Genomic DNA, 24,963 nt, shown 5'->3' on the forward strand with positions numbered 1-24,963 from the left:
TGCAACGGCTCTTTTGTTTCTAATAGCTGGGGATTTTAACTATCAAATCCCAAATCTGATACCCATTACAGAAGACTGGACCTCATGTAGCCTAGAAGAGGGAGTACACTTTGAGCACACGTTGGAAGGCAGGGTATTGAGCAGGGCGATGAAAGGCCACACAATGGAACATTCAATTAACTTACTGTCCATTGAGCCCAATAAACAGGTTAACCCTACCTTTAAAGGAAGGGGCTGAAGCTCATACATTGATTTTATACTAGTGTCCCAACTGTTTAAAAAGTGGCTATTGGGATTTGCAATAGAGTGGAGTGGTTTTAGCGACCATAACCCACTAACATTGTTGGTGGCCGAGACAACTGTTAGTAAGGTTATAAGGAGGGAGTGGGGACAAATACGGAGAAGGTCACGGATCGAGGTAGGCGGTTGAAATGGTCTAGGCTTAATGGGGAAAGCTTTTATAAGTCCCTTGCGGAAGAGGGGAAACAGCTCCTGGAGATGTGCCTAGATATAGCAGTGGAAGGACCCCCGTTAGTGGAGGCATTTAAAGAAATAGGGCGGCTGATAGATGGTCTCATGCAGACGACAGGGCAGGGGAAGAGCAAAAATTATCCTAAGTGGTTTGATAGAGGGTTCTCTCTAGTACAGAGGAATCTAAGAGCAGCCCTTAAACATAATCCAAGGGATAAACAGAGGGTTATGCGCTGCAGACTAACCTACAAGCAGGCAGTAAGGCGCAGGAAGAACGCACTCCAAACTCAAACGTGGGAGGACCTGAGAGGAGCTGCTGAACGGAAAGACCTGACCACCTTCTGGAAGATAGTCAATAATCCTTGCTTTCAAGGCACAAATAGCCCACAGATAGCGTCTAACGTGCTTCCTGAACAGTATATGGAGCACTTTAGAGGGCTACATAATCGGGAGAACACTGAGATACAGGAGAATTTACATGGTGGTGGGAGGTGGAAGTAAGTATGGGTGAATTTTGCGAATCAGCGGACCGCAAATTCACGGAAAATCGAAAAAAAAATCAGCGAATTCGCAAATTTTCCCGCAAAATCGCCAATTGTTTAGCAATTTGCACCATACTTAACTGGAGTACTTTCTACTGGCTAATCAGTAAGTGCTACCTCGTTGGGTAAATGTATCGTGCTTTTCCTACACTACAGCTGCGTAAAGGCCCAGAAGAGTTATCTCCAGTGACCCCGTGTGTCTGCAACTATGCCACTGCGCCCATAGGCGCCGAGGTCCCTCGAGTGAGCTGTCCATCACAGTTATGTTAATGTTAATGTTAATGTTAATGTTATGTGATATTTGTTGAGCGCTCGTACGCCCAGAGGCTTCATGGCGCTATAGGAAGAAACAGGCGTAGCCGGCGGTTGATGGAGAAAAGGCCGCTTAGTGATATGCCTGGGAGAAGAGCCAGGTCTTCAGAGAATGTCTGAAGCTGAGGATGTTGTCACTTAGTTTCAGATGAAGAGGAAGAGAATTCCAGAAGGCAGCTGCAAGATGGTCGAAGCAGCTGCCTCCGAGACGCTTCTTCTTGTATGAGGGAACAGTCAGAAGGGCTTTATGAGCAGACCGGAGGTTGCGGGAAGGGGTGTATTTTTTAAAAAGGTCTCTGATGAAAGTGGGGCCAATGTCGTGTAAAGACTTGAAGAGAATACACCCAGCTTTAAAGGCCACGCGTTGCTCCACCGGGAGCCAATGCAGCTGTTTCAAGCCTGATCTGACCGATTGCCTTCTAGGGATGTTCAAGAGAAGTCTGGCTGCCTGGTTTTGGACCAGCTGGAGGCGTTTTAGCTCTCCAGTTTGGAGCCCGAGGTACAGACTGTTGGAAAAGTCCAATCTGGACAAAACCAGGGAGATGACGATCTGAGAGAGGGCAGCTTGGGAAAAGAAGCGAGCGATTTTTTTTATTTTCTTCAGCTGAAAGAAACTGGAGGAGACGACAGCTCCGACTTGTCTTTTCAAGGAGAGATCCTCGCTGATAAAAATGCCAAGGCTCTTTACCGAGGATGATTTAGATGGGGGGGCGCCCATACAGGAGGGCCAGAAACTGGGGTTCCAGCTGAGGGTGCTCTGTCCAGGCAAGACCAGTTCGGTCTTGCCTGGATTAAGTTTAAGGTGATTGCAGCTCATCCAACTAAAAATGTGGGACATGGTGTTTTGGAATTCCACCACAGAGTCCTTGGTGTTCAGAGGAAAGATGAGCTGCAAATCATCGGCGTAGTTGAAAATGGTGACCTTAGCGTGCCTGAGGGAGTACAGAAGGGGGCGTAGATATAAATTAAAAAGCAGGGGGGACAACGAGGAGCCCTGGGGTACTCCACAGATGGTGGGTATGGTGGGGGCTGTGAAGGGGCCCAATCTGACCGATTGGGTTCGGTCAGTGATAAATGAACGAATCCAGCTAAGCGCAGGGCCTCTGAGGCCTGCCTGTTCGACACGGTCAACCAAGATGGTATAGTCGACCGTGTCGAAGGCGGCAGAAAGATCCAGAAGTACCAGAGCCTGATGGATTCCTTCATCCGCATTCCGCCTCAGGGTGTTCTGCACCGAGAGGATGACCGCCTCAGTGGAGTGGCAAGGGCGGAAACCGGCCTGATTAGGTGCTAGAAAATCCGAATTTTCAAGGAATGTGGAGATGCTGTCGCATACATGAGATTCCAAAAGTTTAGCGCAGTATGGCAGCAAAGAAATAGGTCTGTAATTGAGTGGGTCTAATGGATTGGCTCCTGCCTTTTTTATGAGGGGAATAAGGAGGGCTTTCTTAAAGTTGTTCGGAACTTTACCCTGGGTAAGTGAGGCATTCAGCATGGGCATTCAGTGGGGAAAGGGCGAGAAGAGGTTGCATAGCCTAGTGTGTGTGGGCTGGGCCCGGGCTTTTGTGCGAGTTCACATGCCTCTCGTTTATAAAGGGTCAGAGGCCAATCAGCGCAGCAAATGAGCAGAAAGCAGTACGTGCTACCTCGTTGGGTAAATGTATCGAGCTTTTCCTGCACTATAGCTGTGTAAAGGCCCAGAAGAGTTGTCTTCAGTGACCCAGTGTGTCTGTAACTTTGCCACCGCACCCATAGGCGCCGAGGTCCCTCGAGTAAGCTGTTCATCACAGTGGGGGAAAGGGCGACAAGAGGTTGCATAGCCTAGTGTGTGTGGGCTGGGCCGGGCTTCTGTGCGAGTTCACATGCCTCAAGTTTATAAAGGTCAGAGACCGATCAGTGCAGCAAATGAGGAGAAAGCAGTAAGTGCTACCTCGTTGGGTAAATGTAGTGTGCTTTTCCTGCACTACAGCTGTGTAAAGGCCCAGAAGAGTTGTCTCCAGTGACCCAGTTTGTCTGTAATTTTGCCACCGCACCCATAGGCGCCGAGGTCCCTCGAGTGAGCTGTCCATCACAGTGGGGGAAAGGGCAGGAAGAGGTTGCATAGCCTAGTGTGTGTGTGGAGGGCCCTCGAGTGAGCTGTCCATCACAGTTGGGGAAAGGGCGGGAAGAGGTTGCATAGCCTAGTGTATGTGGGCTGGGGCCGGGCTTCTGTGCGAGTTCACATGCCGCCGGGACACCCACTGCGGGTAGCTGTGCGCTATACAAGCTCAACTACATTTACATTTACATTTACATCTCGTTTAATAAAGGGTCAGAGGCCGATCAGAGGAGCAAATGAGGAGAAAGCAGTAAGTGCCACCTCGTTGGGTAAATGTATTGTGCTTTTCCTGCACTACAGCTGTGTAAAGGCCCAGAAGAGTTGTCTCCAGTGACCCTGTGTGCCTGTAACTTTGCCACCGCGCCCATAGGCCCCGAGGTCCCTCGAGTGAACTGTCTATCACAGTGGGGGAAAAGGCAGGAAGAGGTTGCATAGCCTAGTGTGTGTGGGCTGGGGCCGGGCTTTTGTGCGAGTTCACATGCCTCTCGTTTAATAAAGGGTCAGAGGCCGATCAGCGCAGCAAATGAGGAGAAAGCAGTACGTGCTACCTCGTTGGGTAAACGTATTGTGCTTTTCCTGCACTACAGCTATGTAAAGGCCCAGAAGAGTTGTCTCCAGTGACCCAGTGTGTCTGTAACTTTGCCACCGCACCCATAGGCGCCGAGGTCCCTCGAGTGAGCTGTCCATCACAGTGGGGGAAAGGGCCGGTAGAGGTTGCATATGCATAGCCTAGTGTGTGTGGGCTGGGGCCGGGCTTCTGTGCGAGTTCACATGCCTCTTGTTTATAAAGGTCAGAGGCCGATCAGCGCAGCAGATGAGGAGAAAGCAGTAAGTGCTACCTCGTTGGGTAAATGTATTGGGCTTTTCCTGCACTACAGCTGAGTAAAGGCCCAGAATAGTTGTCTCCAGTGACCCAGTGTGTCTGTAACTTTGCCACAGCGCCCATAGGCGCCGAGGTCCCTCGAGTGAGCTGTCCATCACAGTGGGGGAAAGGGCAGGAAGAGGTTGCATAGCCTAGTGTGTGTGGAGGGCCCTCGAATGAGCTGTCCATCACAGTGGGGGAAAGGGCGGGAAGAGGTTGCATAGCCCAGTGTGTGTGGGCTGGGGCCGGGCTTCTGTGCGAGTTCACATGCCTCAAGTTTATAAAGGTCAGAGACCGATCAGCGCAGCAAATGAGGAGAAAGCAGTAAGTGCTACCTCGTTGGGTAAATGTATTCTGCTTTTCCTGCACTACAGCTGTGTAAAGGCCCAGAAGAGTTGTCTCCAGTGACCCCGTGTGCCTGTAACTTTGCCACCGCGCCCATAGGCGCCGAGGTCCCTCGAGTGAGCTGTCCATCACAGTGGGGGAAAAGGCAGGAAGAGGTTCTATAGCCTAGTTTGTGTGGGCTGGGGCCGGGCTTCTGTGCGAGTTCACATGCCTCACGTTTATAAAGGGTCAGAAGCCGATCAGCGCAGCAAATGAGGAGAAAGCAGTAAGTGCTACCTCGTTGGGTAAATGTATTGTGCTTTTCCTGCAATGCAGCTGTGTAAAGGCCCTGAAGAGTTGTCTCCCATGACCCCGTGTGTCTGTAACTTTGCCACCGCGCCCATAGGCGCCGAGGTCCCTCGAGTGAGCTGTCCATCACAGTGGGGGAAAGGGCGGGAAGAGGTTGCATAGCCTGGTGTGTGTGGGCTGGGGCCGGGCTTCTGTGCGAGTTCACATGCCTCTCGTTTATAAAGGGTCAGCGGCCGATCAACGCAGCAAATGAGGAGAAAGCAGTAAGTGCTACCTCGTTGGGTAAATGTATTGTGCTTTTCTTGCACTACAGCTGTGTAAAGGCCCAGAAGAGTTGTCTCCAGTGACCCCGTGTGTCTGTCACTTTGCCACCGCACCTATAGGCGCCGACGTCCCTCGAGTGAGCTGTCCATCACAGTGGGGGAAAGGGCGGATAGAGGTTGCATATGCATAGCCTAGTGTGTGTGGGCTGGGGCCGGGCTTCTGTGAGAGTTCACATGCCTCTTGTTTATAAAGGTCAGAGGCCGATCAGCGCAGCAGATTAGGAGAAAGCAGCCTCCTGGTCACTTGAAGTACAGGGGGATTGCGCTCGAGAAACTTGTGGATGCCTAGACCCCCATCACTGATTAAAGCTAATTGTATACGGTAAATCTGGGGAGAAAGCACACCTGCCTAGCATCGACCGTACTCACTAGATTCTTGGGCTGATTATAATGCGTTACTGAATTTGAGCTTCAACTCGGGCACCTGTTATCTGTAAGTACTTCCTGCTGAGGTTTAATTTTAGTGACAGGAGCCTCGTTGCCTAATTGTAACTATTCTCTGACCCTGCTTTGAGGGTCAGAGCAGGGTCAGAGAATAGTTGCAAGTAGGAATTGAGGCACCGCTCTGGAAGCCCTTACAGGATTACAGCAGGTGCCCAAGTTGAAGTTAATTTCTTTGTAACCATTTTGTAAATGGTTACAAAGAAATTTGCTTCAACTTCAACTTGGGCACCTGCTTTAACCCTGCAAGTGCTTCCTGAGCAAAATTCGTTCTGCTCATGGATTCGCAGATTTTGCTGCGATTTCGCGCGATTCACGGATCGCGAAATTGCGAAAAATCCGCAAAATCTGCAAGCGGAACGAATTTTACGTCCATGCTTAGGTGGAAGGTGACGGTAGAATTTACCCTAGAAGAGATTATCGCGGGTATCCTAGGTCTTACCCGAAATAAGGCTCGGGGACCAGATGGGACCCCCCCCCGGAAATTTCTTAGGCAAGGTGGACCTATGGGGGCCAGTTTTAACAAGAGTAATAAACGCTGCCATAGCTTTGGGGCTCCCCCGCTCATGGTCAACGGCCATAATAGTGCCCCTTTTAAAAAAGGGGAACAGAGAAAGTCCCATATGCTATTGTCCTATCTCCCTGATAGACGTGACTGCTAAAGTGCTGGGTCGAGTTGTCTTAAATCGCCTGATGATCTGGTCTGAGGACCACCACATCCTTACTGATGTTCAGTACAGATTTAGGGCCAACAGATCAACGACAGACCAATGCTTAAATTTATATTTGCTAGTGGCAAAATACACCATTGCCAATAATGAAGCGGTTTATTTAGCCTTTATGGATCTTACCGCAGCTTTTGACTGTGTGAACAGGGAGAAGTTGTGGGCCTTAATGTCTAACCTAGGGGCGGACCAAGATCTCATTAAGATCCTGAGAGCTTTGCATTGGAATACATCGGCCAAAGTTAGGTACAATCTGGATGGCGGTAATACCGAGCCTTTTATTTGTACCAGCGCGGTAAGACAGGGGTGTATTTTGGCCCTGTTCCTGTTCTCCCTGTATAATATTGGCCTATAACAATCGCTAAGAAGCTTAGGCCCCCAGGCCCGATAAATAACTTCCCTGTCCATCTTGTTGAGCTCATCGCCCCGCATGTAATCACGGGTAATAACTTTCTATTACTCGGCGACTTTAACATACATAGTGAATGCAGCTTCAATGCGGAAGCAGTGACACTTATAACAGAGTTAGCCACCCATTGGGTTAACTAAGCTTAATGAGGGCCCCACTCATATAGTAGGTCTTACCTTGGATATTGTTTTTTCTAATTGTCCTAATGTTTTTTGTAATCCCCCCCCCCAGTTCCTTCCTTGGTCTGATCATGCGTCTATTGAGTTCTGCATTCAAGCACCCAGGAAGAAGAATCAAGTCATTAAGGACTCCCCTTCTTTCTTTAGACAATGGAAGAAAGTCACCCCAGATGGCTTTAAAGCCATCTTTATGGAGCCACGGATATTAGAGTCGGATGGCACTGAGGAGGCGCTAGTTAAGTATAATCTAGCTGTCTCTAGTGCAGTGGACCAACTAGCCCCCCTGAAACTCCTTCGGAATACACACAGGCCCGTGCAGAATGCCTGGTATTCCCCCCTACTTCGTAAGCAAAAATGTATTTGCAGGAAGTATGAAAAGCGGTGGCGCCTTACTCATGAGGAGGAGAATAACGCTCAATTCCATGTGGCCCTAGCTGATTACCATGGAAAAATCAGGGCTGCACGTAAAGATTATATAGCTCTTCAATTAGCCCAGGCCAATAATGACCCTAAGATGTTATATCGCATATTAAAATCTTTTACGGACCCTAAGGTGTGTGAGAACCCGACGGTTCCTTCACAAAAATTATGCAATGGCATTGGCACATTTTTCTCGGAAAAAATTGAATCTATATATGACAAAATTGTTCAATCAGGAAAACACTCAGTTACCGCTATGATTCCTGTTGAATCTGGTCAGGTAACCGCTCAATTTTTGGGGAGTTTCCCCTCGGTGTCGCAAAAGGAGATGGAGTTACTGATCCACTACGTAAAATCTGGTTCGCCTCAGGATTTCCTACCGGCGAAAATCACTATTTCTCTGGCCAGTCACTTATCCCCCTCCATTACTTATCTCCTCAATCTCTCCCTGCCTTGGTCCCATTAGAATGGAAGGCAGCACAGGTTATGCCCATTCAGAAGAATTCTAAGGTCCCACTAACTGAGTTCTCCAACCTACGTCCCATCTCTCTCCTTCCTTACCTAGGCAAGCTTTTGGAGAAGCACACACCCATCTCTCCAACCATGTCGAGCGGACGGGCAGTCTTGATCCATCTCAATCAGGCTTTCGCCCAAAATACTGCACAGAATCAGCCCTACTAGAGGTAACCGATAACATCAGGATGACCCTAGAGAGAGGCGATTCCACGATTCTAGTGCTGTTGGATCTGTCCGCCGCATTTGACATGGTTTTCCATGGTATCCTGCTCAGGAGATTGGTAGAGGTTGGACTCAGAGACTCGGACCTTCAGTGGCTGACAAGTCTTCTATCTTCTCCCTCCCAGGCGGTTAACCTCGGACCTTATTGTTCTGCCGCAACAGAGTTGTCCAAGGGAGTCCCGCAGGGCTCTTGCTTAAGCCCTACTTTGTTTAATATCTATGTGGCTCCCTTGGCCAATCTGTTGAAGAACAGTGGGTTTATCCCTGTTTCCTACGCAGACGATACCCAACTGCTCTTTCCTTTTGCTAAGTTTACCTCCTCAGTACAGGCCGCCTTCTCTAAGGGGATGAGAAACATCTCTCAATGGATGAGGACTAACTTTCTACAGTGCAATGTGGGGAACACTGAAATAATGCTTTTCGGGGAAGCCCGATTATTGTGGACCCCTGATTGGTGGCCTTCAGATTTCGGTTCTTCACCGACACCAAAAATCTGTGTAAAGAATCTAGGCGTCCGCCTTGAATAGACCCTCACCATGAAAGAGCATGCCACCCACACAGCTGGTTCATGTTACCACATGTTAGGCCTATTGCGCCGTATACTCCCTTTGCTTCCGGGCTCTTCTAGGAAGATGCTAACCCAGGCACTTATACTAAGTCGCCTGGATTACTGCAACAGCCTTCTGCTGTATGCCAATGAGGCTGCATTGGATAGATTACAGGTCATCCAGAATACGGCTGCTCGTTTGATTCTAAACGCGCCCCAAGGACGGCCTCTCAGCCTCTGCTTGCCTCACTCCACTGGCTTCCAATTTGGAAGTGAGTACAGTTCAAGGTGTGTTTTATTATTCATAAGGCCCTTTTCAATCCAGGCCCGAGTTATTTGGTGGACAAATTCACTCCTTATGTCCCTCAACGGTCACTCTGCTCTTCAGGGAAACATCTTCTTACAGTGCCCAGAATTAAATGAGCCAGGCAAGGTGGCAAGGTCCTATCCTACTTGGGTCCTTGCCACTGGAATAAGCTTCCTGCTCAATTAAAACAATGAACGGAACACCTTCTTTTCAGAAAACAGCTTAAGACCTATCTGTTTCCCCTCGACTCTTAGATGTTAGGCTCTCTCTAACTGTGACCGTTCATAGCGCAGAGATACCCCTTCGGGAGTCGATTGTGGCACTCTACAAACAAATAAATAAATAAATAGAAATAAAGGTGGACTCACCTAGAGTAGGCAGTAGAGCAATCCCCGTCCTGCTCTATGCAGACGACGCGGTCTTGTTGGTACGTACTCCACTGGGACTACAGCGTGTGATAGACGGTTTTATTGATTTTATGACTAGTTTAGATTTATCTGCCAACCTGACTAAGTCGTATGTCATGGAGATGGGGACTAAACCCAGAAAATGTTTTAACTATAGAACAGGCGCACTCAGCTTAGCAAAGGTACAGTCTTTCTCGTACCTGGGCATTTTATTTGATAGTGGCTTAAATTTTAAATTACTGATTGAGAAATGATGCAACAAGCTAATATCTAACTCAGGGGCAATAATGAATTTCGGTTGCAGACTAGGGCAATGGTCGCCGGAGCAAATGATGAATCTATACAACTCAACTTGCTACTCTAAAGCTGGGTACTTGGCAGAATTGTGGGGGATCGCCAACGTCGACAAGCTGTAGACAGAGGAGAACAAATATCTGAGAAGGCTCCTCAAAGTCCCACAGTGCGTACCCTCCTATATTACACATGAAGAACTGGGTGGAGCGTTTATAGAGGACAGGGTGGAGAGTAGGCCCCTGTTAGCATGGCTAAAGAACTAGGCCAACCCAGAGGCCAGGCTGACTAAGCATTAAGGGCCCGATGTAGGTAAATCCCATTTACCGATTTTGAAATACCGAATTTTACCGATTCGGTATTTCAAAATCGGTAAATGGGATGTAGGTCCCAACATCTGGATTCGTTACCGAATCCTTAACAATTCATTAATTACCGATTCGGTAAATACCGAATCGGTAATGCCCATTCATTCCTATGGGCTTTGAAGCCCATAGGAATGATTAGGCATTACCTATTCGGTATTTACCGAATCGGTAATTAATGAATTCACAAGGGTGCAGGGGGTGTCACTTTGACACCATCTAGCACCCCCAAAACGGGCATGTGTGCAATGTGGCACACAGACATGCCCTAAGGGCACGTCTGTCTGTCACATGGCACATGTGTACATGCACAGATGTGCATGTACACAGGAATCGGTATTTTACCATGGATTTGTATTCCATGGTAAAATAACGATTCTGTAAGCCATGTGCCAATGGAAAATTGGCTACCCACATAGCATTTTCGGTAATTTTACCGAATCGGTAAATATTACCGATTCGGTAATTATTACCAAATCGGTGCTTATTACCGATTCGGTAATGATAACGATTCGATAAAATTACCGAATATGTGCACCTACATCTCCCTAGCCCTTTACCGATTGGAAACGGCCGAAAATACCGATTTTCGGCCGATTCCTATCGGTAAAGGGCTACCTACATCTGGCCCATAATTATGGATTCCCTGGGGAGGGATAGGGGAATGAATATCCCATGGCTGAAGTACAGAAACGGAGCTTTGGAAAATATCGGCTGTAAGGACCTTTTTCTAATGCCGACCGGTATAACAGGTCGGTATCAGGTTAGGGTAAAGGAAATGTTTTTCAAATGCAATGCCTCAGCCAGAGAGGGTAGGTCCTGGGGCAAACAATCAGTCAAATCCTGTGAAGGAATAGAGCCTTACCTTGCCCTCATACACAATGCCCAGGATAGATTCTTAATCACACGTTTTAGACTCAACTTTTTACATCACTTATTAGCCGATCAGGCAGGTTTTACTAATTTATTTGAGTCAAAGGGTCCCTGCGGCTGCGATCAATGATCTCCACAGGATACCCTTCATTTTGTATAATTATGTCCATTTTATTCATTGCCCAGGCGCCGTTTTTTAATAAGTTTGCCGAAAAAAGCCAAATTTAGGCATGCGAAGGAGACCCTTTTATACTTTCAAATGGTCCAAGACCCCCTGACCTTACTTTCCGCGATGAATTTTTTAAGGTTATCAGTAAAACTAAGAGACACTAGAGGGATTCGTTGAGTAAAATACCCCCATAATCTTGACTAACATGTGGGGGGGAGACACGGGCCCAATGAATTGCAAGAGTAATAGTTTCTGTATCCTTTTAAACTGTACATTACTGTCATTTTTAATCTGTACTTTTATGGCGTTAATGTAAAATGCTGAATAAAGAATTTTGGATTGGATTGGACTCTCTCTAATATAGATTCTGCCAGTTTAGTGGCAGCGATGGAATCTCTTGACCTGTTATTAAAAGTTACTGGCCCCACTCATAGTGCAGGACATGTGTTGGATGCTGTTTTTTCTAACATACCTGAGCTAGGAGTTGACCCCCCTCAAACGTTAGGCTGGACTGATCATGCAGCATGAAGCTTCATGATGTCATCCATTACCCCCGCCGCACGTGCGCAAGGCTGGAAGGATCTTCGTAGACCTTGGTCAAGGGTAACTTCTGTTGCCTTTGGCCAAGTCTACAGCGCCCCTTCATTTAAAGTGAATGAGAACCCTAATTCAGCCTGGACAAAGCTGGAGGGTGCGATGCTAGAAGCCCTGGATGTTACAGCTCCTTTTAAAAGGGTAACAATTCAGGAGAGGGAAGCTCCGGCCCCCTCGTATTCGGACACCCTCAAGAAGAGAAGGCTACTTGTACGGCCTTGGAGAGGAAATGGAGGAAATCTAAGGCAGAGTCAGAAGAACAACTCTACCGGAGGGCACATAGAGCCTATCTTATTAGTTGCAACGCAGCAAGAAGAACACATCTGGGTGTGCGTATTATAGAGGCTAAAAACTCCTCTAAGGAATTATTTATTATCTTAAAGGCATTTACAAAGCCGAAGGCTAACAATCAGTCACCACCTCCCACTCAGGAACTGTGTGACGATCTAGCCAAACATTTCACCCAGAAGATCATTTAATTTATCGATCTTTTGATTTGGCGGGAGGAGATCGGGTGGAAGACCATCTGCCCTTAGACTTGCCGCATGAAACAGAGTCTCCTTTTCGGCTTGATTCCTTCTGGCACGTCACAAACGAGCAAGTGGACTCTTTACTTAGCCTCATAAAATCAGGTTCTTCATTAGATCCTGCTCCACCGATGGTTTTGTCAGCACTCAGTCCGGTCTTAGCTGACGCGCTTGCTAAGGTATATAACATCTCGCTAGATACTGCTATATTCCAGAGCAAGTGGAAGAATGCATGGGTTAAACCACTGCTTTAAAAAGTGCTAGCGGACCCCACTGACTTACAAAACTACAGACACTGGTCAATCAACAGCTATCCTACTATCTGGAGCAAAATAACCTTCTGGATCCTTCCCAGTCCGGCTTCCGTGCACATAGCAGAGAGGCTGCACTACTGGAGGTCACGGACACCATAAGGCTGACATTGGATAGAGGGACTCCAGTGATCTTAGTTCTTCTTGATCTGTCAGCAGCCTTTGACACCATCTCTCACAAGATACAGATGGACAGATTGGGAGGGATTGGTGTCAAATGGATTCAAAGCTACCTATCCAGATGCACCCAGAGCATCCAGCTGGACTCTTTCGCGTCACAGACGATAGGGATGGACAGGGGAGTCCCTCAGGGATCAGTCCTGAGTCCCACCCTATTCAATGTGTAGGTTACTCCCCTGGCTGATATCATCGGAGGCCATGGGTTTGAAACCATCTCATATGCTGACGACAAGCAGCTAATTGTCCCCTTTGAGGAGAACATGATGTCAACTCAATTAAAATTTAAAAACTGCATATCTAGCATCCCGAGCTGGATGAGGAAGAACTTTTTACAGCTCAACTCCTCTAAAACGGAGATACTACTGTTCGGGAAGGCCGAGACTATCAAGTCCCCCAAATAGTGGCCTGCTGAGCTGGGAGAAGCTCCCTCTTCTAAAAACTGGGATAGGAACCTCGGCATTAGGATAGATAACAAACTATCAATGGAGGAGGAGGTGAAGACACGGTCAGGCACCTGCTTCGTCACAATGAAGATGCTCAGGAAGATCTTCCCTCGGATTCCTCTCCCCACCAGGAAAACCCTTATACAGTCACTCCTGATGAGTCGACTTGATTACGGCAACTCATTGTTCGTGGGAATAAGGGAAGATCTACTATCTATACTAGAGGTGGTGCAGAACACAGCACCCCGCCTTGCTCTCAACAAACCGGCACAGACTCCTTCTGCCCCCCTTCTGAGCCAGCTCCATTGGCTCCCGGTTAGGAAGCGAGCTATCATTAAGATGCTCTGTATGGTCTTCAGAACACTACAGGGAAAAGGACCCGCCTACCTTAAAAATAAACTAATTTTGTACCAACCGGTCTGACAGCTAAGACCATGTAACTGCAATCTCCTGTCATCCAAAGAATTCACAGGGTTAAGATGGGGGGAAGAGCCTTTTCCATCTGGCTGCCAGTCACTGGAATAGTCTGCCACAGAACATTAGGGCCTGTGTGGAACCAACCTGTTTTAAGAAACTACTTAAGACCTGGCTGTTTTAGATGAGTATGGCCTAGGATTACCCATTTCTCGAAGCGCCGAGAGATCCCCCTGGGGATGATTCACTTGCGCTCTATAAATGAGTAAAATAATTAAAAAAAAACATTTGGAATATGACAACATGCATAAACTTTGTACTTTTTGCTGTCTAGTCTCTCTTGGCCCCCCGCGTTGTTTTTCCTTGGTAGGTTGGGTTTGGGCTCTCTTTGCACGGGGGAGGGAGTAGCTTCTGTCCCCGGAGTTAGGTCACAACTCGCTATCTTGTCCAATTCTTGTTGTGCCCTGCCATCCGGCGGGGGCTGGTATGCGAGCGCCGTCTCTGTTTGCTACCCCCCTCTTTGGTAAGCCGCCTCACCCAGCATGAGGCATCTGAAGGTGAGTGGTCTCACCCGCTGCCCTTAGGCCAGCTCTCCCAGCCGTGAGGCATCCCAAAGTTAGTGGTCCAATTCTGGCACACCACCCTCCGGTGTGCCTCCTTATCAACCATTATCCGCATAGTTTTCTGTTTGCTTGTATTTGCTCCTCAGCACTGCGACATTGTTGTTCCTTAAGTGTGGGTGGGTGGGTGGTCAAAGATTCTGCTATTGGTGCTGCTCCCCTGCTCTGGGCGTGAACATGAAGCTTACCTGGGGGAGCAGGCCTTATATTCCCACTTTGGTCATTCCACCTAGCCGCTGTCTTCTCCCCATTGGGGGGTTTGTATGTTGCTTGGGCCCTCATTGGTCGGGGGGGCAGTGCCTGTTTGGCGGCCACCGCAGGGGTGCGGGAGGCGAGGCCAGTTTTCGTGCCTTGTGCTTCTGCACGCCAAAAACTGGCCCAGAGCTGGATTATCACGGGGGGCACGGCGATCGTTATGGTGCCGGTTCTTGAGCCCCCTTCATGTGCAGCCTCTGCAATAATGCTCGCACTTGCCCCATACCTACCCATCCGCACATTTCACATTTTCCACCATACTGTATTCCTCATTCTGCAAAAGAACCAACGTACACATTTCTTTTGTGGTGGTCATTTGTTGGACGCAGTTTATTTGGAATACAATGACAACATGCATAAACATACTTTTTACTATCTAGTCTCTCATGGCCCTTCAGGGTCGTTTTTCTTTGGTAGGTTGGGTTTGGGCTCTCTTTGCGTGGGGGAGGGAGTAGCTTCTGTCCCCGGAGTTAGGTCACGACTCGCTACCTTGTCCGATTCTTTTGTTATTCCCCCTCTTTGTTAAGCTGCCTCACCCAGCCGTGATGCATCTGAAGGTGAGTGGTCTTACCCGCTGCCCTTAGGCAAGCTCTCCCAGCCGTGTGGTGTCGCAAGGTTAGTGGTCCAATTCTGGCACACCGCCCTCCAATGTGCCTCCTTACCAACCATTATCTGCATAGTTCTCTGCCACGCTGTCTGGGAGGCTTCTGTCTCCCGGCGGCTCCCACCCGACTATGCCCTGTGCCCTATCACTTGCATCCCGCCAATGACATGGCGCCACAGAGGTGGCTCCAGAAAATTCCCATGCCTTCGTTCGTCAGGTGCGCACCATCTTTGGCATAGAATTCCGGGCGGCCCATGTGAATAAGCACGTGCCTGACCATCCCCAGACCATTTGCCCTGCAGAATTTGCTTAACGGGAGGTTCAGTTTTTTGCAGGATTTTTCGACTGCCTTCTGCGAGTCTGCCCAACGCCATTTGTGTCTGCTGATTACCTCTGACCACCCGATCGCAGAGTTTCTAAATGCCCTGGCTGTTTCTGTGAGTTCCTTCTGTATGTCCTGAAGAGGCATTTCCTCCCGAGTCTCGCCAAGTCGTTACCCTCTAGGTGGATGATCAGCACATCCGGGTGCCATGCCGTGTCTGCCCGCAGCTCCCTGAGGGTCTCCGGCAGCTGGTCCCCTCTCATTCCCGGTTGGCCAAACCACCAAATGCATGTGTCCGCGGGTCCCCCCTTTGCCTTGTGGCCCCCTTGCCGCCACCAGGTCTGCATCATGAATATGAACGAGTGCCCCACCACCCATACCAGGCGGTGGTCTCCTTCCTGTCAAAGCAAGGAAATCAAGTCACTCCCAGTTCTACCCGTTGCAGGGAACCACCCTTTCCCGATTGATCTATCTTGTGGTTCAGAGTAGCTGGGGTCTCACATATGTTTTGTAGGCCCGTGACCTCCATCTCCCTATTGCCTGAATTCCTGGTTCTGTCATCCCGTGCAGTGATGCCGACGTGGCCGCTCCTATCCTGAAGGAGTGGGACTCGAACGCTGCCGGATGCAGCCCTGCTTTGCCAAGAGCAAGGCGCATGACCGCCATGAATTGGAATCTGCTCAATTGTGTTCTGTCCCTGTGTTTGAACAGCGGAACCTCCCCGGCGAGCAGGTTGCATACGGCGCAATACCTCTGGTCCTCAATGCATTGAACTCTTACCATAGCTCCTTTCCCTGCTTGGTCGGTCTTTGACCATCTTAGTAGGATCTCTACCCCTGCCACTGTGGGTGTCACATCGCCTGCCTGTATGCATCGCCCTGCGGTCCCACCTTTGCTGGTGCTACTAGCTCGCTAAGGTGGAACGCCCCAAAGAAAGCGGTGGAAAACGCGGCCTTAAACAGTAGTAGCTCATATTCTTCTGTTATCGCGTCCCCAAGTGTGCTGAGCAGTGAACAAAGCCTTGTGAAATTTATGGGGTGTCTGGTGTCTTTTCTAGGGCCCTCATTCCGCCTCCACCCCTTCATGGTGCTGCTCCCTTGATCCCGCCGTGAACATGGAGCGTACCTTGGGGAGCAGGCCTTATATCGCCCCCCTTGGTCATTCCGTCTAGCTGCTGTCTTTTCCCCATTCGGGGGTTTGTATGTTGCTTGGGCCCCCATTGGTCGGGGGGGGGCAGCGCCTGTTCGGCGGTCATTGCGGGGGGGCAGGAAGCGAGGCCAGGTTTCGCGCCTTGTGCTTCTGCGTGCCAAAAACTGGCAGCGAACAGTATTGTCATGGGGGGACAGCGATCGTTATGGCACCGGCTCTTGAGCCCCCTTCGTGTGCAGCCTCTGAAAAATTAATTGTGACAGAAAGAGGCAAGAGACTTGTTCATAGCCACCATCTTTGAGTGGTACTCCACAAACGAAAACAAAAAATCAATTTAAAGGTGGCTGCCACGTCTACATTTGCATGCATGACAGCAGTCTATGGAGGGTTTGAAGGGAATAGAGACTGCGGTCCAAATCCAAATGTTTTTCTTTTTGTTTCTCCATGAGGAAAACATGTTCCCCTTAGAGAAAGCATTTTCTCTTCAACACAAGAAGTGGAGTTATTCATTTACCCTTGCCAGGAATCCTTTTGTGAACACCTAGAAAGTGTAAATGAGGAATTTTCAGAAAAATGCCATTGTGAATAGGTTTCATACTTTTATAGGAAGATTCCTCAGAAACAATTTAAAAAGGATAAGGGTAAGGACATTGTTGGTGCCAAATGTAAAGCCCTGGAGAGGAAGTGGAGGATGTCTTACTCCGCTCCTTCTAAAGTGATTTACAAAGAAGAACTAAAATTCTATCACGCAAATTGTAAACGTGCTAAGGCCTCTTCCATTGCCTCCACAATCACTTCAGTGCAAAACTGTCCTCGGACTCTCTTTGCCACAGTTAAGAAACTCACAGGAGCCGATACCACTCCCGCGCTGCCGGCTTTAGATGGTATACAATGTAATGCCATTGCAGACTTTTTTATATCCAAGGTTGAGGGCATTTATCAATCTTTGGCCTCCCTTCCACCACCAATTGATCTCTCTCAACTCGGTTCTTTCTGCAATGCTTCCATCTCCCCTACTGAGTTCATTCACAACTGGACACCATTTGATGACTCCTCCTTCCTGTCCTGCTTAAAAAGCATCAGGTCAGGGTCCCCGCGGGACCCAGTCCCTATGAAGATACTGAAACAACTTGACCTTGAACCACGGAGATTCTTAATGAGGCTACTTAACATCTCTCTCACTGAATCTCGGGTGGAACAGGATTGGAAACATGCCATGGTCGTTCCCCTGCTTAAAAAATCTGGTGCTGACATCACAAATCTTGCCAACTTCAGGCCTATATCCCTGCTGCCAGCCTGTTCCAAAATACTAGAGCGCCATGTTAACACCCAGCTCAATGAGTTTGTTGAAAACGTGGGATATCTTCATCCATCCCAATCAGGCTTTCGCGCTAACTATTCCACCGAATCCGCACTCCTTGGGGTGACTGAGCGACTCCGACACGGTATCGATATCGGTGAGACCTTTGCGCTCATTCTTCTCAATTTAAGCGCTGCTTTCGATACCGTGTCCCATACCATCCTATTGGAGTCTCTCTGCTCCCTTGGTGTTGTTGGACCAGCGCTTGCCTGGGTGGCCTCATTTCTTAATGAGCGCACCTTTCAGGTTTTCTCAAACAAAGCTGAATCTGCGATTCACTCCTCTGCTTACGGCGTCCCTCAGGGGTCTATATTGAGCCCTTTGTTGTTCAATATTTACATCAGACCACTCGCTCCTATCGTAGAGGACGCCGGTTTGTCTATATACTCATACGCAGACGACACGCAGATTGTGTTTTCTCTGTCTAGCAGCAGGGCTCAGGACACTTCTGCCCTTAAAATTGGCCTTTCTCGTGTTGCAGCTTGGATGCAAGCGCATCTGTTAAAGCTCAACGGAGACAAGACCGAGGTGATCATACTTGGCAAACATAAAGATCTGTGGGGCTCAAGACACTGGCCCAGTGATATGGGTCCGCTGCCTACCCCCGTGCCTGTTGCCCGTAACCTCGGTGTCCTGATCGATGATAAACTATCGATGAGGCAGCAGGCAACCAAGGTCGCTGCAATCTGTTTCAATACTCTACGCTGGTTGCAGAAGATCATATGGATGTTGCCTGAGTCCACTCGAAGAACTGTCGTACAGGCCCTAGTGATGTCCCGTATCGACTATGGCAATGTGCTTTATCTAGGAGCAGATAAAGCCACAATCAATAAACTCCAGGTTGTACAGAACTCAGCTGCTCGCCTGCTGCGCAATGTTCCACGGAGAACGTCCGCAATGCAAGCTCTGCGTGACCTTCACTGGTTAAAAATTTCTGATCGTGTGGTCTTCAAAACTCTGTGCTTCCTATTTAAGATTCGTCAGGGTTCTGCTCCCATCTACCTGCACAATCTTGCCCAGCCATATCAGCCAGGCCGCTTTCTTAGGTCATCCAACAATGGCAATCTTGTGATTCCTAGAATTCGACTGGCAAAAATGGGAGGCCGTTCATTCGCATATCTAGGACCCAAGATGTGGAATGCTCTCCCGTTGGCGCTAAAAACAGAAACTAGTCTTCTTGCTTTCCGTAAAAAATTGAAGACTCTTCTGTTCTAAGTTCTTAGGTTCTGTTTTTCTTTGCTCTTTGCAGTTGCTTGTTTTTCTTCTCCAGTCTGTCCCTGGCGCCGGGAAACCCATTGCGGGTAGCTGTGCGCAATACAAGTTCAATAAAATAAATAAATTGGTTAAGCTGGGTGGCTAAAGTGATCTGCTACGTTAACTTGCTACCTCTATCTACCATTGCTGGTAACCCCATGTGGAAAGGCAATGGTTGAATTACTGGCAATAAACCGTGTGAGGACCTATAAAATGCTTTACTTATACAAAAATTACAGTCATTTAGGGACTTAATGATCATCTGAAATTCCATAAACAGTCGATGGAGCTTTGCAGCTAGTTTTGGTGATTTTAGTGGCATGGCAGATAGGGCAAAACTACTATTGAATGTTTCTCCTGGAGATCTGCTTGCTCTCTTGACATCAGATGGTTGTTTTAGTATAGGAGTCGCCATCTGGTAGCTCTGGAGCTACTGGTAGATTGCGAGGACCCTGAAAGTAGCTTACAGAAGTGCAGTCAAGTACAATATGTAATTTACAGGGTCTAGCTGCATTGAATAAGGCATCACTACACATCTCAGGACCCTTATAGTGGCAGCCAGACAAAATTATGGCAGGGCCATATGCTTGTCCACAAAAGCACACTGTAACAACCTGCAGGACTTGCATACTGGCCACCTGTATCTACTCTCAGATTTGAAAAGTCACATGGAGATTTATCACTTGGAAAGGCTAACTCTATCAGTCGTGCAGAGTGATGAGATGCCCTTGGAGTGTTTTATCCAAAATGAGAAGAGCATATTTGTTAGAAAAATGTGTACTTGGGGAAAGTCATATGATGATGTTTGAAAACAAAATGATTGAAAATACAAAATATTTTTAAAGCTGCTCTTTAAATGATAAATGATGATGTGTTTGGGAGATTTATAGCTGTTAGTACTTCCTTTGTACCAGGGATGGGAAACAGCAAATGATGTGGTCTAAACCATGCATGCCACTACAATGAAAGCTTTACAACACATGCATCTTTACCACACATGCCTTTAGCCCACATATTGTTACCATGGCCTGCCTTTACAATGCATGCCATTACCATGGAAAACGTAAGTATAGAGGTAAGTGTACTACAAGGGGTTCCCCTTCCAACTGTTACAACTCTCCACACACCCCCAGCCTCTCAAGTGAATGGAGTATCTCAATCATCTGTCCCCTGTAACTTTACAGAATTGCATAACTACATAACCACCTCACATCAACTCAGCTCTTTTTACCAATATATATGCTCACCTACCCCCAGTAAAAGAGCTTCAACAAGACTTTTAGTCCAAAAAAATCAGCACTTTCCATCTAGGCTAGAACATAGTGCTTGGTAGCGCCTTACAAATAATCTTGAATAGCGGTTTCCCTTTCGCCTCAAAGAGCAAAGAGGTGCCATTCTTATTATTGGCTAGCTGATCCTGAATCTAGAATAGGTCAGAGCCTGTGGTACAATTGAAATAGCAGTAGAGTATCATTTTTCTTCTAGTGGAAACCTATAGTTAATAGGCCTGCCCCTGGCACTGGAGCATCATATGGCAATCATTTTTAGGTATCATTTAAAGTTCAATGGTCTCAAGCTGAGCCTCATACCTTTCAGAGTATTTTAATTTACTTACAGAGTTTTTTATATAGAGCACACTTGACCTGAATCGGGTATCAGAGCGCTTTCCATAGCATCAGTTGCATTACATGAGGTTACATTAATTTTTGTTAGGCACGGGGAGATTAGTGATTTGCCCAGAATCACAGATTGTTGCGCGTCCTTGCCGAGACTCGAACCCAGTCCCACAGATTCGAGGTCGACCGCCCTAGCCGTTAGGCAATCTCCTCTCCACAGGAGTAAAGGTAATTGAGCACCCCGAAATATCTTATAGTAAGGTAGAGACTCTATCCCTCAAGGGGTGAACCAGCAGCCATGACCATTAAATGTGCATCTCATCATCTTCATCCTTATAGCCCTTCCAACAGTTAGCATCTGCATAATGGAACATTTGATGTAGGGGTGAGGGAGTATAGTGCCAGCCATTGCACGTTTTGTGCTGGATCTCCCTGCCTAAAACATACTTGATGGAGGAGTGCATGTCTCTTCCTAGCCATTCCCACTGTGATATTTGTATGCCTATAGCTCTATCTCATTTCTTGTTATGTGGCAATGCTCAGGGGACCTCCTGCCAAAGCAGCACACAATATATATTAGATATGGTTCCTTTAGTGTCTACCAGTTTAGTGAAAAGCAACTCAAGTGTGCTTTTGTCTCTGTCTGAGTTACACATAGTAATAGTTAGGTCTCAGAGACGGGAAATTCTGTTTTACATTATAGATATGTTTTAGGTATAGAGGAATCAGGTATATCAGATATCATCCTGCAAACCCCCTCTCTTCACTTCCAAAGTGCTTGGCCCTCTGCAGCTGGGGTGAAGTCATTATTAAAGTGAGTGGGAGCATCGGGGGATGGGTATGAAAATATGCTGTGTGCATCCATAAAGGTGTCTCACATCCACAAATGCCGTACCCACCAGGGTTCTCAAGTAGGCATTTAAGAGCCTAAGTTTAATATCTAACAAGACCAGGTCCCAAAAGGTAGTATTGACAATAGCATGATCAGTGTTCCTTCAATTTTTCTCAAACTCCACCACAGACCCCTCCGATGATATTTTCATTTGGGGTGCTGCATAATACAAGGAGATGTTAGGCAATACCAGCTAGCCCACTTCTCTAATTCACATTGGGTGCCATACCCCGCCATACAAACCACACTAGTTGCAGTTGGATCTGCCGTAATATCTTCTCTGCCCTTGCCGGAAGGGCCTGGAACAGGTACAACAAGTGCCGGAGAACATTGACATAAATACTTCTCACCTAAGATATTCTGGTATATAGAGTAGGTGTGATCTTGAAAAGAGATAGCGTACAGCTCTCTTAGTTTTTTCAAAACCTGTTTTCTTTCCAAAAAGTAATGGAACTTGATCAGTTGCAGTTGTCCAGATTTTTCAGGGCCAGCCCTGTGGATGCTATGCAGGCATATTTGACTATGATTTTCACCCAGTGTTTTCGAGAACATGGCAGTCACAAATGCATCTAAGATGAAGTAATAACCTCTTCAATCAGGCTGTGAATCCTCAAATCTTCCCTTGAAGGACGACCTTCCAGGCTCTAGAGCTTATCCAACTCTGACCTAAGCTTTTGATCCCCAACATTAGTGTCCAGTCTAGCGGTGGCATCCAGAATGCATTGCCTCACCGAATCTATATCCGTGTGTAAGTTATGTATTTTTGAGTGTAGGAGGCTCTCATGTTGGACATACTTTTGTTGAAGTTGTGATGTACCTTGAATGTGTTGAGGCTCTCCACCAAATCTTTCTTAGTTAAAGCCATGGTATTGGCACTAGTGAGTGTTTCATGAGTTACAGGATAGCCCACTTCTGTAACATGAGATCCCAGCAAACGTTACATCACATTAGAGGCAAACCACAGACTCCATCGTATTCATAGGGTTTTCACCTGGGCCCCTGCTGAGAAGTCCCCCCATATGTACTGATTAGAGTATATTTCTTGGAAGAGAACTGGAAAACTATGGTGCTTGTCCACCTATGGAGATGATCGAATCTGGCTGGCACAAGTTGAGCTTCTCCCTTGTTCTAGCACCCTTCAAACTAACAGGATGTATGGATTGTCGCAAAGGAAGAAAACTCCCATGTAAACACAAGTTGCCAGATGTACGACCAGGACCAGGAAAATTGTGCATCACAATTTGCGAGTCGCAATTTGCAAGGCGCATTTTGTGGGGAGCAATTTCCGATGTACAACAGTGTATTTCACACTGTTTGCGATTCCCAAGGGGGTCGCAAATTGCGAGGCTCATTGATATTAATGAGCCTCTCGCAATTTGCAAGCCCATTGGGAATGACAGCCCTCCCACAGATGTTGGCCTGCTGGACTCACCAGACCACCATGTCTGGGACTGCTTTGTAATAAAGCAGCTTTTTTCTTTTTTAATTGCGGCCCGTTTCCTTTAAAGGAAAACGGGATGCATTTAAAAAAGAAAAATGAAACCTTTCAGTTTTGGTTTATTAAAGGCAGGCCGTGGTCTCTGGGACCACTGCCTGCTCTTAAAAAACTATTTTCCAACATACTCAACAAAGGGACCCCTTCCTCTTTGCGAGTGGTTTACCACCTACTTGAAGTAAGTGGTAAACTGTGAGTGTTTTGCGGCCGCAAATGCGGTCGCAAAACACTGGTACATAGCATGTTGACTCGCTATTAGGAAGGGACGCCACTTCCTAATAGCGAGAGTCACAAACGCTATTTTGCGAGTCAGCGAATCACAAAATAGCATTTGTACATGCTATTGCCCTTTTTTGCGGCTGCACACGAGAGGTTCTCCCATTTGCGGCCGCAAAAAAGGGTCATACATCTGGCCCAAAATCTAGTATCAATGGGAACACCACATTCTTCCATATTTGCCTGGAATTATACAAACATTTTTGCAAAAACGGTGGTGGAGGCACAGCAATTGTAGGGCTACAGGTCGACCCACAGCCCAATGAAGAGAAGAGCCGAAAAATAATGCACAGGGTAGGCAATGACAAATGGTGCATAGCAGGAAAGAGAACAAAATGGCAATGATAAGAAGAGATTGAGGCAGCTAAAAAGGAGGCTGGCTGTTTGGGAGGTGGGAAGGCTTTGGAACCCAACTTGTAAATATGGAGGCAGTCACAGATCCGTAGACTGAGAAGTCCCTCAACCTACATATGACAGGGAAGAAAATAATGCCCCCAGGAAGCATACTGAGTATGGCACTGATAAGGGAGGGGGGCCGGAGGATAAGGGAGGAACTGGATAACCATGATGGACAATTATAGGGGTGCTATTGGTAGGATAGGAGGGGAAAGAGGAGAAAGAGGAAGGGGGCTTTCTAATGGGGGATTTGTTTACCCACACAAGAGGTAAGAGGCATTTCGAAACACAGGAAATAAGGAAGGAGTTTCAGGGAGAGCACTCGCACTAGGTGGACTATGTCGTAGGGGGTCTATCAGATACCCTAAGGGCTGCGTAAGAAGATATGTGGGGGCGGGGAGAATGGAAACAAAAGACACAGATGCCAGACTGAATAGTAGCATAGCTCGTCTAAGAGGTTTTGTGGCCCCATTGTTTGTATTATAAGTCTCAGACAAAAAAGCCTCAATGCACCATCAAAATGAAAATCTATACTTAGTGTACTTAGGAACTCTCAAGGTGAAATCTGCCTTATTACAGCAGAGTAAAACACCTATCCAAGACTAGCAGTTTAATTTGCATTGGCAGACTGATGTGGGACAGGGCATCACATAAGATAGTCTTCTAGAATCCATTACTCTTTTTATATTTTTCTTTCTTAATTGAGCACATATATATCTATGTGAGATTTGTACTACAAAAAATATGCCTGTGTCAAACACTAATATGAATTGTTGGTCCGGGTGAGGTTCAAGGCAGTGGAGCTGCCATAATTCTTTGAAGAAATTCATATTGAAAACATCTCATTTCTGAGTTTGCAAACATATGGTCAATATATATATATATATATATATTTGAATTAGGATCTCCATTATGTGGCCTTCCTTCTATTTTGGTTCGCGACAGGAATTGCTGGTTGCCATTATTGGCAGCTGTCGGTTGTGCAGTCATATCATGCTGTGTTATTAGGACTGATTGGAGTCCACAACGAGTACCCTCTGAACCTAAAATACTACTGCACCTTGTAGAGGGTTAGCTGAGGCAGGGACAGAGAGGACTCATATGCTCTATTTTTGTAGGAAGGGGATCAGTAGTCCATCTTTC

At 47.3% G+C, this 24,963-nt stretch overlaps 1 protein-coding gene across 2 annotated transcripts in view; it reads right to left on the reverse strand.

Annotated features, from left to right (window-relative positions):
* Positions 1-24,963, reverse strand: part of LOC147707763 (trypsin I-P1-like) — a 173,710-nt gene that overhangs the window by 143,149 nt on the left and 5,598 nt on the right. The gene's annotated exons all lie outside the window — the stretch shown is intronic.

This window comes from Lissotriton vulgaris, chromosome 6, assembly GCF_964263255.1.
Source record: "Lissotriton vulgaris chromosome 6, aLisVul1.2, whole genome shotgun sequence".
Taxonomy (NCBI): domain Eukaryota; kingdom Metazoa; phylum Chordata; class Amphibia; order Caudata; family Salamandridae; genus Lissotriton; species Lissotriton vulgaris.